Here is a 15,530-nt window from a genome sequence, read left to right as displayed (position 1 = left end):
AAAAAATCTGCTTGCAGATAACATTTGGGCCACTGAAGGGTCAAGAAATACATTCAGTAACACTTCAATATATGGATTAATTCTCTCTAATATCTAGTTGCTTTTTAGCACGTGTATTAAGACATTTGATGTTTATGAGTATTTATAAAGTAAAAAACCTAAACCTAACTACCATGAAACCCCCCTGTTTCAGCAGTCAGGAAAGTGGGTGTGTCTAGCTCTGTTTAGGTGGGAGTGTGGGGGGAGGGAAAAGGGGAAGGATTTGAATAAAAATGGGATTTTCCATTTGGGCACACGCTGATTTTCACAGAGGAAAAACAAGCACACGCAGGGGAGAAAGACAGTGACTGTGTTTAATGGAGGTGGGATGTTTGACACCGCATGTCGTACAAGAGAAAATACCTTTGCATTTCTCGGTGACTCAGATGCACTCGGTAGGTCAGAAAGCCGTGTGTGTGTAGACTATCCTGTCACAAAATGCGGCGAAAATTCAACACGACGGTCGGTAATAGTTTGCTTGCAGTGTTTACGATTACACTCGGAGAGCAGCATTTACAGCAGATATTTCAGTCCATAATATTGTAGTGACATTAACGTACTGTAAACTTAGTAACTTAGAAATCATTTCGACTAAGGTCTGTCTTTAAACACTGAAAGAGTACTGCTGACGATACGAACTATAACTTTGCCATCTGAATGAACAAAGAAAGGGCACTGATCGCACACACTTACCAAATCTGTAGAGACAGGGCAATCAACACATTATGGAGCTGCATCTTTTTTTAAAGGAGATGAGCTGCAAATCCAGATTTCAAAATTTCCAGATGCGAAAAACTCTTGAGTCAAAATGTTCCGTACAAACATATTTCTGCCGCATGCACTGATCCACACGTGAGTCCAGTTGTGCTCTCATAGCTGGAAAATAAAAACAAAACCTTCATTGCAGCACATTATAAAAGCAACACTGACAGCCCGTATCCCCAAACAATTCTTACTCTTTTCCCACTTCTTTTGGCAACACAACGTGTCATCTCTTTGCTGTCTGAACACTGTTTCAAGTACAGTCTTCAAAGCTATCATGCATAATAATGAAGTTGCACCGGCGCATGCACAATAGAGCGCGCTGATTGGTTTGAACCAAGTCATACTCATGAATTAATGCAGCACACTCAGAGACGTAATAAGGCACTCCCAGGTACAGACAGCCAGTCTACACGCTGGAATACACGCTAAGATCTCATAGCCGTGACGCAGCTTCAAAAATTAGTTTCAAACCGGAAGTACGAATTTGCTCGAAATAACGCAAAAACAACCAATTTACACTTTTTAGTGAAATATAGGTGTCCTAATAGTGTTTTTAGCAGTGTGGGACACATATACTACTGTCAACAGCTCAAAAATGTGTTTTGGTGTTTCGTGACCCTTTAATAACTACTAATAAGCTGTGAATTCTGAGTTTATTTAAGCAAAAATCATAGTTAATAGTGAGAATTTAACCCTAAAATAAAGTGTGACCATACATTCTGTGGATGCCAATGGCTGTTTAGAGCCAATGGGAGTTTAGAACCACTTGTGTGCGTGTAAACAAAGACACTTTCATTTTGCGTGAACTGTCCCTTTAAAAAGAACTTGGATCTAGATGCTGTGATTGTTTTCAGCATGATGTATGAAGGCGTTCCACATTCAAACGGCAGATGCCACTTTGGCTTCACAAAATGTCTTTCTTTCATATGCCATCGCTGCTGCATAGTGCATTGTCATTGTGTTTGAAAAATAGCATGTCAGAACAGATGCTTTTCTATTACAGCAACCTGGACTGCGGATACATTGCGCTCTCTAATAGCAGAGTGTCTGTAGCTGACAACAGCACATCCATTCCACGCCAGGAGACAGGAGTGTTGTGGAATCATTCAGCGGTGAAAGAAGCGCCAGTCAGACAGGAATATGAGGACGATGGGGTCTGAGACACAAACTACTGCACTTATCACACCTGCTCAGACCAGATGCTGCGGCAGATGAGATGCACACAGATATGCAGAGAAAGCAAGATGCAGATCACAGGAGAGCACTGGTGAGATAATGTATTAAAAATATTGTGCCTTACAGTAAAATCACACCTTGTTTTATTTACATTTTTTTTTCAGCATTGCCTCTGTTACAGTTTTTCTCAGTCGCTTTGGTGCATTTCTCACAACACTATTTACATTTGCACAACAGTTAATGCAAACTGCAAAACAATTAGTGCAAACTGCAAAACCTTGTTGATAACCTGCAAAAGCGCGTCACTTGCTTAAAATAGATAGTTCATTCCTCAAAAGCAAGTATTGATGTCAACCAAAGTGTCAGTGTCATCAAAATGAAAAGTCCTGTCACCATTGTTTATGAACAAGATAGTCAAATGGCTTGGTCATGTTTTTATTATGACACTTTACTCTGTACATTTTTTCAATGCAAAAAAGTCAGATTTTGGTGACACTTGCTGAAAATGCTCAAGACAGCACTATATACTATTTGCAAAGCCATTTGAACACTACAGTAAAGTTAGACATCACTGCATTTAGAGGTATCTGAGTACAAGACACTGAATATGTATGTTTCACATTTTTACTGCACATGCTCTTTACAATTCTAATTTGTTCACAGCATTGTGCAAAATAATAAACACACCTTTATTTACAACAAGCATAAGCTTCCTTTAGGTAGAGCTGTGCACAACTGTAAACAATATTGCAGTACATATTAAAACTGAGCCTACAACATACACTGGTCTGTAAATCATTCATCAAATTGTTCAATTTTTAAGACATTTTCAGGAAAATAATGATTAACTTTTTTTTTTTATAAAATTTGCTAGACAGATTTTGACAACTAGTTTAACATTTTTGCATGTAATGACTCAAATAATGAAACAAGGACTATTAGTTTTATATGGAGAGACTATTCAGCATTTACAAGTTTAGTTCATTTTGACTGACATGACATAAGCAAGTGATAATGTTATAAACAGCAGAGAGTTGTATGAAAGCAATTGATGCATGTCCAAAAGCATTTGCAATTTGCTGAAAGGAATGAGAAACTGCTACTATGATGTGCACAAATGACATTGTTTTGAGAAATGCATTAACTGTTGTGCAAATGTAAATAGTGTTGTAAGAAATGCACCAAAGCCTCTGAGAAAAACTGTAATATGCGCCTCTATGTTATTTTTTTAAAGAAAAATAATTACAGTTTACAGCTGAAATGATTAGAAATGGAATTAAGTCTGAGTGCACATGAAGGAAAAGTACAGTATGGCAGATGATACTGTATCATCATCATACCTGATCATACATCCGGATTTGTCCTCTAATTTCTAACCAATCCAACCAGACACTGCTTTTTTTTTTCTTTTTTTTGGTGTAGAAAATGTTTAGCACATCAAAAACTTTACTGATAAATCTGATGGAAATGCTTATTTCATTTAAATTTAGAAAATGTCAACACAATCCGCTTGTTAAGTGGTGACGTGTTGGTGACGTATGTAATACTGTTTCCGGGTTCAAGCCGCCACTCATTTGAGTGGAGAAATCATTCGTTTATGATCACTTTTTATTCATATCACACTATAGAGTTAATTTTATATAAAGTCATAGTGTATACAACAATCTCTGGGCTTGCTGCATAACAAATAGCAAAATTTTAACAATTTATAAAAAAATTTATCACGTTCTGGCTATTGGATATTAGAAATGGACATTTATATTGCGATCGTGATTTTTGAAAGCATTAAATCACTTTGTAAACTTTTATTATTACCAGTTCATGAGTCTCTCCATTCAGTTGAATAGAGCACTTGGACCCGGAAGCCGCTTCGCGTGACGTCACACTTAACAAGCGGATATAATAACGCAGCCTGATCTCACGAGAAAACGTAAGTATTTTACGTTTTGCCAGTTTAGTGGCTAATCCGTACGAAATCGTACGATTTTAAAAAGGAGGCGTGGCACCTGACCCCACCCCTAACCCCAACCGTCATTGGGGGATAAGCAAATCATACTAAATTGTACGAATTAGATCGTACGAATTCATACGAATTAGCCACTAAATGAAAAAGTTACGAATTGCCGTGAGATTGTGTTGAATAACGTCAGGGCATGAATACTTAATAAATACTTTGTAATTCTATAACATTTCTTTAAAATCTACACTACCTGACAAGTCTGTTGTCGATCCCAGTTGTAACTAAGGGTGCTTTCACACCTACATAGACTTTTGTTTTGGAACCTGTGTCGTTTGCCCAGTTAGCGCGGTTCGTTTGGCATATGTGAATCCAGCAATCGAGCTGGGATCCGCGGCAAAACAATCACTCTGAGATCAATTGAATGAGGTGGTCTCGGCTCGACTGAAACGAACTCTGGAGCGGATCGAGTGTAGTGAGAAAGAAATATGATCCAAGCGCGGTTATATCACAGTGTTTTATGTACATGTAATAGGCATACGGCTATATGAAAAGAGAATTATGAGAAGGGCAGGAGGTCATTCCAGACGTCCACAAATGCACAGAGGTTCCCGGATGCCCACAAACAAGTGATAATCTCCTGGAAATCGCGCGTCTCTCGTCTCACAAAAGTTCATTTAAAATATGTTTTGGAACATTTGTATTATCTTCTTTCAAATTCGTTTTAGCTTAATTAATTGGCAAATTTATTTTCATACAAATGTTTTAGCTCTTTCAGCTGAAGTCCAAACCGTGGAGAAATAATTCCAAATAATTCACAGTAATAAATGGAAGCAAGACACGTCTAAAATGAAATCTAGATCAGCAAGTGCTCCATTGAATGAGAAACAGTATAAACATAATCCATTATTCAGCGAGTGTCTATTTGAACTGAGCTGAAACTCCTGCGCTCTGCTTTTGTAGTGGTTGAGTGGTGCTCAGACTCATACACCACCTCTCATTGCCCACCAGATGCTTTCAGTACTGTAGGCTGATGTCTGGCTGGATCTGTGCGCAGACTCTAACACGCATTGAGTAGGTATGATTTTTATGAGTGAAGCTGAGTGCACTGGTGTGTTATTAATGCAGCGTGAAAAAAAAATCAGTTCAAAACCTGCCGCAATGATATTTAAGTGGTTGTGAAGATGTTCTGGTAACACGTTACAATATGGGAACACTAATATGCTTTGATTCATGCTTAGTATGACACGTGCACAGCTAATCCATTCATTAATGATTACCGCATCAACAATTTATTTGCGTCAAGATTTGGTCAGCCACATTTGGGCATACTTGCATGTAAACCCCTGAAAAAGAGTGTGGAAGCTGCCAAATCACATAGAGAACTTGGTAACCATGAAAGGATGCAGTTCTATGATTGAATAGGTGTTAAAAGATACATATGAATAATAAGATATGTTTTTAGCCTACTCTTCAATTATTCATTTTCTCTCTGGCTTAGTCCCTTTATTAATCTGGGGTCGCCACAGCGGAATGAACCACCAACTTATCCAGCATCCGTTTTTCACAGCAGATGCCCTTCCAGCCGCAGCCCATCACTGGGAAACACCTGTACACTCTTGCATACACACAACAGACACTACATATAATTTAGCTTATTTCATTCACCTATAGTGCATGTGTTTGGACTGTGTGGGAAACCAGAGCACCCGGAGGAAACCCACACGAATACGGGGAGAACATGCAAACTCCACACAGAAACGCCAACTGACCCAGCCGACGCTCGAATCGTGCTACCAACTGTTGTACTCAGCCCAAATAGCTATATATATATATATATATATATATATATATATATATATATATATATATATATATATATATATATATATATACCAAATATATATATATATATAGTGATTTTCGAAAGTATTACATTGCTTTGTAAACGTTTATTATTATTATTAAATTTGTTGAGTCTCTCCCCTTACAGATGCTTTGCATGACGTCACACATAACAAGCTGATAGATTGTGCTTTCGAAGGGTCAAGTAATAAATTAACATTCAAATGCAGTACCTACTGAGTAGTAGACGGACGCAGCTTAACTATGGCTCAGGTTCAGTTGGAAATTTTGCCCCCTCCATTGCACATTAGGCTGATTGCATTGAACGGTATTTCCACACCTCTCCTTTAGAAAACATATAATCATTCATGCATATAGCAAGTTTAATGAAGTTTTTAATGAAGTTAAATGGCTAGGATAAAGCTTTTATTTATTTAAACTGCTATACTTTAGTTCAACACCGGCTTGCTTTCTATTAAAAAGGATCTGTGGATACATCACCCAGGTCTGATGTCATTGTTTAAGGTTTGAGACATATTAGCTTGAACAAAATTGATGAACTGTTTAAGTATGAGCAAAAGATATTCATCTTAGCAAGCACTGCTAATTAAGCCATAAACAGAAAATTATCCAAGACTGTGTGAGAAATGGAATATGAATTAGATGGCAGAAATTGTACCCAGCTCTTTTCTCCCACAGCTTGCCTTTTATTCCCCCGCTCACATTTCAAATGCAGAGTATCTCAGCGATGAGCTTAAAGTGGCGAGTCGAGCAGCTCCAACTGTCAGAGACCTGCCGCATCCTCATGGGTTTGATTAACATGATGTAAAAGGTTTTCGTCAACACTACACAGCATACGAATTCTCAAGAGTCTTCTCAGCATCGTCCAAATGATGAGCACCAGAGAGGCCGAAAGCCGCCAGAAAGACAGGCAGCTCACCCACCTTGCTCTTTGATTATGTTTTAATCAGCACGGTCCAAATGATAATCTCCTCGTCTTTCTGCAAGAATCCCTCCTCCTTTCCAAACCTCTTGAGCTTCATTAATTGGAGGTCTTAGCCTTGATGGATGAACAGCAAAGAGGAAAGCACATGTATTAGGTCCTCTGATTGAAATCATTCCTTTGGCCTTCATTGTATGAGCCGAAATACTCCAAGGCCTCATTTCCTAAAAATATTCTTGCCTCCAGCTTACATCTCTAAGTAACTGAACTGAATATTGAGTCAGAAAGTTTGAGATGACTAGGTTCAGAATGTTTACACTCAGTACGGCTAGATGTAATTGACCATATCAAATGCAATTTTCTGTCTCCCGGAGTCATTCTGGAGCTAACCATGACCTTACCAATTAAATTGTGATCAATGCTGTATTATTTCAGTTGGGACTGCCAAATTCGAACCCATCTCAAAAGTTCACCAGTATACAGAATTAGCCAGAGCTGAAGCTAGTGGATTTTCTGTCCCTCTCTGATTTAATGGTGGTGTCAATGCCTGCCTGAGGACTAAGCAACTCCTTTTCCCTCTACTACTTATGAGTACTTTTCTCAGGGTGTTTCTTCGGAAGTTGTTCTACCAATGTAATGGATTGGGATAGAAATGGTAATGTCTTCCCCGGCATCGACTCTGGCTTTAAAGTGGAAGGATATCCCTCCCTCAGCTAGGCTATAGAGGGGAAGTTTAGGCTGGATGGATTTTCTGGCATTCTTGCAGGGGTCCTTGCCTCAGGGGTTGACTTACGTGGAGACTGCTAATGTTTGGAACCACTGAATCATACTTCATAGGATCCATGGGAAACTCGAGACAACCGTGGCTAGTATAAAGAGCTGCTGGAAGTCCCCTGAGGGTACACAAAGGTTGACTAATACCAGAATTGCGCAGTGTGACCGTAGCTGACAGTGCTACAGTGATGTTCCAGCGAGCACAAGATGTTTTACAGCATTTTATAGTGTTGCAATTTTGTGACAGTTAGATAAAACAGTTAAATGCTGTCATTTTGAGTTAGTAACACTTTTTAATGGGCTTTTTGGATTTACTATTGCAACATGCACAGGAATAACAGATTTTCTGAGTACAATATTTTTAAATTTATAAATTCCATCAATAACTATCTGAATCTACACAACCCTTAATAGTATTTGAATTAGTCAGACCAGCACAGGATATGAGCAGGCTAACAGGAATGACTTGCTCTGCCCGTCGCTCCCATCCAGGTTAAAATACATCAGTCAAATCACCCGGCAGCCCAAAACGGGTTGCCCACTGATGCCAAGCAGCACTGAGCCTGGTTAGTATCTGGATGGGAGACTACATGGTAAAAACTTGGGTGCTGTGGGAAGTGGTGTTAGTGAGGCCAGCTGGGAGTGTGTACCCTGCTGTCTGTGTGGGTCTTATTGCCCCAGTATATTAAAGGGGATACTTTTGGATTAGATGTCAAACTGAGGTCCAGACTCTGTGGTCATTAAAAATGACCACACTCTGCCCTTACCTCTGGCCTTTCAATTATCAGTAATTGCACGTCAAATAAGGTAAGTTACAGAACACAACCATCAATTGCACAATGGTCATGGACCAATGGTAGCTTGAAGCTGTTTAGAAGCCAAAACAACCTCCTTCAAAAGTTGGTTCTTTCAAACTGCCGAAATAAACTCGGAAAGAACTTCATTTTTGGCAGATTTAGTTTGAAATGAAGGATATCCAAAGTCACTCTCTGACTGGTCTCCTGGACTATTGAGAATCATTCCCTGATTCTCTGTGGTCATTAAAATCCCTTGGCATTTCTTGTAAACAGTAGGGGTGTAACACTGGTGTCCTAGCCTTCGTCATTCTGCACTTCACTTTTTCGTCAGTCTACACTCATCATGGCCTCTCAATTATCCGAAATTGCACATCAAATAAGGTAAAGTTTCAGAACACAATCATTGTTTGCACAATGGCCACTGACCAATGGTAGCTTAAAACTGTTTAGAAGCCAAAATAACCTCCTCCAAAAGTTGGTGAGTTCTTACAAACTGTCAAAATGAACTCAAACCCGGAAAACTCTTTAAAAACCTGAAAATAACATTCTGGACAGATTTTGTTTGAAATGAAGGATATCCACAGTCACTCTCTGACTGGTCTTCTGGATCATTGAGTATCATTCCCTGATTCTCTGTGGTCATTACAAATCCTATGGCACTTCTTGTAAAGGAACACCCCACTAGGGGTGTAATGCTGATGTCTTGGCCAAATCCCCTCACTTTGCCCTTACTTACCATGGCCTTCCAATCATCCAAAATTGCATGTCTAATAAGGTAAGTTCCAGAACAAAACCATCAATTGTGTAATAGCCATGGACCCATAGTAGCTTGAATCGGTTCAGAAGCCAAAACAACTTCCTCCAAAAGTCATTAAGTTCTTTCAAACTGTCGAAATGAACTCAAACCTGAAAATAACTTTGTTTTGGACAGATTTTGTTTAAAGTGAAGGATATCCACAGTCAATCTCTGACTGGTCTTCTAGACTAATGAGTATCATTTCCTGATTCACCAGTCACTCTCCTATGACTCTTACACAACCTGTAGACTGCAAGTACGGATACTAGCAAAATATGCGCATGCCTAGTAAGTGTGAATGGTCAAAAATCAAACTGAAGATTAACTAAATTTACATTTAGCAGATGCTTTTATCCAAAGTGACTTGCATCCATGAATATACATCTGGAGCAGAGTGCTACCTGGGGAACTGTTGTGGGTTCAGTGCCTTGCTCAAGGAAATCACCTCAGCCGTGATATTGAGGGTGTAAGAGAGTGCTAACAAGGGCGACAAAGATCATACCCTTTGGTATGTCTCACTAGTGTGTCTTTGGATTTCATGGATGTGAGGTTTGCTCACTCAAGTCTTAAGAGGTGGCCTCTATTATTTTGGCGAGCAGTGGAGGAGGATTTCTCAGTCGAGGAATATATTATTTTAAACCAGAAGAGCCAAAGGTGAACTTATGGTCTGACACTTTCCAGATCGCACACACAGAGGAGGTTGGTGGAACATATGTTGGTGGAAAATATTGACAGGAGAATTAATGGGTAACCTAGCGAATATCAAACCTCAGTTTGGCTTGAATGCTAGAACATTAAGCTCCAGAAAAGCAGTGCATTGGCGTGGGCTCATATTTACACATAGAGAGGAATGACAGGGTGGAAAAACAAAAATATAGCTTAAGTAGGTTATGAGTGGTACTAAAAAAGGATGAGAGCGCGACTGAAGAAGTTGTGCGAAAACTTTTGAGGAGGCTGTCAAAAGTAGGTGTATATCCGACTGTAGGTGAAGTGCGTTTTGCTCGGAGCTCATCTCTCCAGGGAATCTGTGATGTGCTGTGCCAGGTGACAGCTCTACATTTATTGTCTGCCTTATTTCATTCAGGTAAATGAAGGTGAGCTTGAGGGCAAACATGTCTGTCTGTGTGGGTGATTCGGTTTTGCTTTGGTGTTGTGTAATGTTCTGATAAGAGGGATGAGCAGCAGTTGAGTGAAACCCAAGGAGGTCTGTATTATCTTGAGAAACCTTTGTCTACAATGTCAGTGGTAAAACATCTACAATATATCACATGCTGCTTTGAAAAACAACATTTGTTTCATTAGAATAGACAGCTGAAGCTCACTGACCTTCAATAAGAGTAAGGCTTTTTAATCACAGGTTGTACTGTAGGCAAGAGAGGCAATGGCTGACTATACCATGTTAACCAGAGAAACCTTGACCCTATGGTCAAGAGTCGTATTTAGATTAACTATGTGAATCAGGATAGAGAGGTCTATGGGGAGCCGAGTGGAAGCTTGGGGTCAAGTTTGGACTATATTATTCATCAGACTACATTAATCACTCCTAATGAGGTTACACTCCACAGAAAGATGAATATCATGGCCCTCTATGTTGGACTGGAGTTTTTAACCTGGAATTTTTGTCGGCACATAGAATGATTTAACTGGATAGTGGACTCCCACATACAGTATTCACTACATACTCTTCTTAATCTTCTGAGTGCTGACCTTGTTCAGGTGTCAGCACATGTAAGCTGTACCTCCTGTGTGTCATGTCACAACCCAAGGTTTTACTTGTCCAGCTTGTTTCTAAGCCACTGCAAGCCATAATCCAGATGCCAAGCTAATAGCTTCTAGAGCGTTTTGGAAAGAGTTCAAATTATGTCAGGTTATATGTCATTTTTATTATTCTTTTAGAATCATTAGCAAGCAAGTTCTGGGTAATTTAAACAAATCCTCAGGCTATTTGCTAACCTTGAAATGCACTGCCAAAGGCATAATGGGTGTATTACATCAAACAACCAATCATATAATGTCTCAATGTTGGCTTCATTAAATATTTATATATTTCACAAAGTCTTAGAAACTTTCACAAACTGTTTTGATGGAAGTTTAAATGTTAAACAGTGCCAGGAAATATGTTTCCCCTGTCTTGATATTGTTGGACGTTTGTGTCATAGACATCGAGATGTCCAATCCTTTTCATTTAGAGTTCATACTTAGATAATGTTTGACAAATGTTAGCAGGTTTTGCATGCTGTCCTGGGAGAGAATCCTGAGCTCAGAGATAGTTGAGCCCAGGGCTCCCGCCTGGTCAATAGAGCATGTAAGGGGAGTACGAGATCAGGTGGTTCTCGAGAGCTCCCTGTGGTAAAGGAGGAAAGGAGGAGAAAGGGTGGATGGGGGGTTTCTTCGGAAAACGAAGGTAAGGGAGTAGTTCTAGCTAGACTACTTATAGTGAGTTTGGATTAATCTGATTGGCTAACCAATGATTGTAGATGGGTGACCAGCTGCAGTCAATCATACCGCATGCTGCTTTAAAAATTAGTTTGTGAAACCTCACTTAACACCTACCCTCCTGAGCAAACATGAAAAAGCTAATCGAGTTCTTGTTTGTATCGTATATGATGTTAAAGGAATAGTTCACCCCAATATCATAACTTTAAAAACTGTCATCATTATTCAACCCTTACTAGTTTATGAGTTTTTTTCATTTGTTAAATACACTAGAACAAAGGTGTCAAACTCAGTTGCTTGAGGGGCGTTTTGTGTCAACCCTATTTAAACAGACCTGATCAAACTAATTGAGTCCTTCAGGCTTGTTTGAAACCTACAGGTAAGTGTGTTGAGCAGGGTTGGAACTAAGCCTATTTGCTAACGTAATAGCAACCATGAACTTGAATGGTAGTTGTTTTCCCTTTGAAATATCTTTACACCCCTGCACTAGAAGATATTTTGTAGGAAAAACAAGGGTCCCACTTTATATTGTGGCTTTAACTAATATGTACTTACACAGGCATTAATAGTTTGTTACAATGTTATTATTGTGTAAATACATGTATTTACTGTGTACTTATGTTTGATTAAATACATGTATTTAATCACATCTGTAATTAACTTCTGTAATTACATTTGGAAATACACTGTTAACCATCCCTTAAACCTACCCATACCACCAAACCTGTTCATAACCCAACCCCTATCCCAACTCAAGAGCACCACAAGTGTTCTCAAATACATTATGAACACAGTAAGTACATTGTATTTATATTTTTGATGCAAGTACATAGTAGTTAAGGACACTTAATATAAAGTGGGGCCAAAACAAATTCCATAAAAGTCCATTTTTACTATTTTTTCCCCAAAATATCCTATGTTCACGAGAAAAAAATAAAGTCAAACTTTTGGAACCACTTGAGTGTGAATAAGTAAATAAATAGTGAGTAATTTTTATTTTTTGTATGAGGATCTGCTTTAATTGCTTTTAGTATCATTTTAAATATGTGGATAAATTTTACAAGGTTCACAAGGTCTAAAATATTTTGATCTTCTGTACTTACTAACTAATGTTTAAAGCAGTTGTTGTTAATTGACTTAAAATAGCCACAAAGACCAACAACTGACTGACTGTGATGGGTTGTGACTACCATAACAAATTAGTCATATTTTGCTTCATTGTAAGCTACATAAAATGGGTTCATTCAATCAGTACTTCACATTCCACATGATCTACAGAAGTGATTCTCAATTACATTCTTAGAGTAGCAATAACACTACACATTTTATATGTCTCTTTAATCAAACACACCTGATTCAAGCCATCACATCATTATTAGACAATAAAATGCTAAGACATTTAGGTTATGTACACACAGAGACAGGCATTTTCTCAAAAATGATTATTTGTCTATGTAGTTTGGCCATTCGTCCACCCAAATGCAAATGCAATATTAGGTCACTGAAACAGATGCACATTCACATGCTTTTGAATTGAGAAGAAAAAAGCCCTCATAACTCAAAACAATTATAAAATAGACCACGTATGTCTGTACATGGCCTGACATTCACTCGTTTAGCAGATGCTTTTATCGAAAATGATTCACAAATGAGGAAAGCAGAAGCAAGCCAAATGTGAACCAAGAGCAGCAATATGTAGATGCTGTAGAAAGTCTGTTCATCTGAGTGATGCTATCTCAGCTTGCATCATAAAGTCTGCATCCAGATACTATTGGTTAGTCTTGCATAGTCTAATAATAAACAAAGTACAGACAACTAGATGTTGTAGATATAGGCCCAATCCCAATTCTGTTTTTGTACCCCTACCCCTTCCCCTTGGCCCTTAAAACCGAGTGTGAAGGGGAAGGGCTTCAAAATTTACCCCTAAGAATTGGGACAGCACTACAGCACCTGCACACGTCGTTATATGTCTTTGCGATCTCTTGCTTCATATGAGATCAGCCTATTCCCAGCCACTAGACTTTTCTGACAGGGTATTCGAGTGTGATCGAGTGTCAGAATGTTGTGGAATTGCTGTACAGGATTTATGATTATGGATTATAGATCCCGAAATTTAGCGGTTTTATTTTTGTGTTTTTTTTTTTTAAAGCATGACAGTAAAACAGGTACGCGGTTACGAACATATTTAAACTTCGTGGTTTGTTTTAAAAATTCGTGATAATAACAAAAAATACAAATTTGTGGATCTCCTTACTTCGGGTGCAGCTGTGGCTGGTGTATTCTGGGAAATTTTCTTACCCCTTGGTTTCGAGTGTGGTCCTGAAAAATCTTTGTTCAAAGAGGTATTCACCTCTTTCCCTATAGCCCTACACCTTCAAGCTAAAGAGAATTGGGACAACCCTAACCTTTGACGTGAACGCACAAAGAGAGAGGTAAGGGGAAGGGCTAAGGGGTAGAATTGGGATTGGGCTATACAACGGGGCAAAATAAAGGTGACCAAATGCTTGTTTTACCAAGGAATTCACCAATTAATTATATGATGATTCTATAATGAAAATTACAGGCCTTTTTCATCTCTTTAAGTGGGAAAACTAGCACAACTGGTGGCTGACTAAAAACTTTTTTTGCCCCACTGTAATTGCTAGTGTTACAGATAAAGCATTAATGTTATTCAGCATGGACTATTAAAAATGAAGGTCCTTAAAAATAATTCTGTGCCTCTTTCGGATAGCTCCGCAAATCAAAATCCTGAACAAGAAGTTCAGCAGCATGTTTGATTGGAAGGGACATATCTTCCTGATGTTGCACTAAACAAATCTGCCAGATTTGGCAGTTCTAACAATGTGGTCTGTTCAGCTGATCATCATGTACACGGTTTCTGAATGACAAATCCAAGAGATGCATATAAATGAAGAATGAAAGTGGTACAATGACTGAGCCCTGAGGGACTGCTAGATGTTGCAATGTGGGCAAGTCAACCCTCTGTGACATCCTGAAAATTACATATCTGAGAAGTAAGATCTTCTGGATCTGCTGGAGTGCAGTTTCTGAGGTGCACATTGTCATGAGTGTTGCTTGGAGAGTTATGTGGTTAACTGTGACAAATCCAGCAAGATAAGCACTGAGGATTTTAGAAGCCACTCTAGCGAGGCTCAGGGCTTCAACAGCTCAGAGCCGGACAGTCTCAGTAGAATGACAAAGACAAAGAAAACAAGGACAAAGACATGCAAAATATACAGTGTTGGTGGTACACCAGGAAAATAATCAAGAACTACTCATTTAAAGCATTAAAAAATGGAAGGGTAACAAAATCTGAACAGAAGTGGTCAAGAGACACATCTAAATGCATATTAATGTTGTGGAAATAGTTATGCATCTCAACTGACCACTTGTGATTAGATCAATGTAAATGCAGGTTGCTAAAATATAGCCACAAATGACTGATTATTCTGGGAGTTGTGTTGTAGCAGTACAGAACTAAATTCTGCAGGACATTAGTTTTTTTCAGAAGAGGAGTTGAAGACCCCTTGTCTGACATTTCTATAGATCAGGGGTTCTCAAACTCTGTCCTGGAGGTCTGGTCTCCTGCAGTTTTCTAGCTCCAACTTGACCCGACACACCTGCAAGGATGTTCTTCTAGAAAGCCTAGTAGGGGCTTGATTAGCTAGCCAAGGTGTGTCTGATTGAAGTTGGAATTAAGCTTTGCAGGACACCGGCCCTCCAGGACGGAGATTGAGAACCCCTGCTATAGATCATGTATGTCTAATCGTGCTCCTGCTGGGCTAAGCCCAACCCTAGTTTAACACCCCTGAACCAGCTAATCAGTGTTTTCAAGATTTAGGCAGGGGGTGCTGGGAGTCAAGTGCTGTATGTTGGCTCTCCATAAGTGGATGGACAAGCAGATTTTAAGGCTCATTGAAAATGTTCCTCAGCTTACAATTTTGCAAAACATAAAACATCTTGCTTCAAGTTAATTTTTCTGCACATTTCAGATGACAAATC

General features: G+C 39.0%; 1 long non-coding RNA gene across 4 annotated transcripts in view; it reads right to left on the bottom strand.

Moving 5' to 3' along the window:
* Positions 1-15,530, bottom strand: part of LOC137488332 (uncharacterized) — a 248,871-nt gene that overhangs the window by 52,982 nt on the left and 180,359 nt on the right. For 3 of the 4 annotated variants that reach the window (XR_012393830.1, XR_012393828.1, XR_012393827.1), the window contains exon 6: positions 733-915. The exons of the other annotated variant lie outside the window; for it this stretch is intronic. This is a non-coding gene — a long non-coding RNA (uncharacterized lncRNA). The remainder of the gene's footprint in view (positions 1-732; positions 916-15,530) is intronic. 4 annotated transcript variants of the gene reach the window in all.

The sequence above is a fragment of the Danio rerio genome, chromosome 18, assembly GCF_049306965.1.
Source record: "Danio rerio strain Tuebingen ecotype United States chromosome 18, GRCz12tu, whole genome shotgun sequence".
Classification (NCBI taxonomy): Eukaryota; Metazoa; Chordata; class Actinopteri; order Cypriniformes; family Danionidae; genus Danio; species Danio rerio.
This window is presented reverse-complemented; position numbering and strand designations above follow the sequence as displayed.